This window comes from Anneissia japonica, unplaced genomic scaffold, assembly GCF_011630105.1.
Source record: "Anneissia japonica isolate Jap-2015-1 unplaced genomic scaffold, ASM1163010v1 scaffold286746_len1606_cov250_single, whole genome shotgun sequence".
Taxonomy (NCBI): Eukaryota; Metazoa; Echinodermata; class Crinoidea; order Comatulida; family Comatulidae; genus Anneissia; species Anneissia japonica.
The window spans coordinates 1-1,606 of NW_022700715.1; the positions used below are offsets into that span (position 1 = coordinate 1).

Here is a 1,606-nt window from a genome sequence, read left to right on the forward strand (position 1 = left end):
CAGCCATTTGACTCACTGGCGTATAAATCTAAATCTAATGTCTTGCATTCGTAAGTGGAGAATCCTAGGCCCAATTAACAAATTAGTTAACAGCTTACCTGTGTAAAGTCTTCCTTCGGAACGAGAAGGTGGAGCAGAAACAAGATCTGCCACAGTGAATGGCAATTTCTAACAAAGAAATATAGATAACTGAACATTAACCACAGAATGTATAATGTATTTGAATCTCTTTATTTCATTTGCATCCAACAGCGAGTAAATCACCAAATATAGGATGGACGATGGGAGTGGAGTTGTTTTTAGTCATGAAAAGAAATCCTACTGTCTCTGGAACAGAACCCAGAGATTAGAAGACAAACACCTTAACCACCAAGCTATTCAACTCAACTCCAATCTTTATTAGATCAATAAGTACCACTCCATTCATATCTTTTTGCATTTTTTTCCCCCCGAAAACACAGACATACCTCCTCAGCAAAGGAAACTAAACATTAGAAGTGTACATACCTGAAGGCCTTGATCTACTCCAGTGGCTAGGGCATACAGACTACCATCAGTAGGGTCTGGTAGGAAGGTGGGCGACTCTTTGCTAGTGGTCACTGGCATCTTCACAATCGGTTCTTAAAAATTAATTTAATTACAATTTACTTCAAATACAAAAATATACTCACTATAATCTTGGACTAACATTCAACTATGTGTGCTCTCTCAGTAAAATATATATGTGGATTGCCTTACTAAAACCAGTATCAATGACCAAAAATCAAAACTGACTTATATTTATATAATTGTTTTAGCTCTATTTGTAAGTAATTTAAATGTAAAAGTCAGTTAATTTGTTAATTATTACTACTATCATTTATTTCTTTTAAATTATCATGATTCTTGATTCCTTCGTATGTGATATTTTATTCAAATTCTTTGTACAAATTTCATGACCTTGCAGCAAAGAATCATTGAGCTGATTAAGTGTTTCCATGGCAATTATTTTTTTTAAGTGTTAAATATTGTTATTGTGGTGATTGAGCATGTTGCTTTGTTTGAGTCAGGATTATGTGGAAGTGGGCGAAGCTCACAGAAAGGAGTGTATAGTTAAGCACAAGGGTACGCAATACTAGTGTGCTTAATTTATTAGCACAGTATAAGCTTTATAACAATAAAACACTACATATTTGTATATAAAAATATATCACTCACTTCTTCTATTTCAAAAAAGATAAATTTTAAAGAATAATTACAAACAATATAACAAACCAGAATCATCATCGGTGGTAATCAAATTACCAAGAAAAAAGAATAAAAACTTGTGACGCTGGTTAAAAACCACTGGGAGTACTAAAGACCAGTAGAAGAACCAGAAATAACTGGATGAGACAAATTAAAGAAGATTTAGAAGGACGCTATAACAAATCATCTTGCCTTTAACAGAAACAAACTGTGGAAAGCGTAATGTCACATGTTAAGAAGAAGATGATCTATAAATTGTTCTTGGCCTGCTGAAAAAAAAAAATTCCTTTGGCAGTGAATCCATTTATTATGGGGCTTGTTTCTGCACAGGAAACTGCTCCTTGAAACCGGTTATTTTATCCTGGAAACACGCCCCAAA

General features: G+C 33.9%; 1 long non-coding RNA gene across 1 annotated transcript; it reads right to left on the reverse strand.

Annotated features, from left to right (window-relative positions):
- Positions 1 to 93: 93 nt before the first annotated feature.
- Positions 94 to 1,552, reverse strand: LOC117103405. Its single transcript, XR_004444586.1, has 2 exons — positions 508 to 1,552; positions 94 to 168 (listed from the first exon to the last, which is right to left on the reverse strand). It is a non-coding gene; the product is annotated as an uncharacterized LOC117103405 (long non-coding RNA).
- Between the last annotated feature and the right edge of the window lie 54 nt (positions 1,553 to 1,606).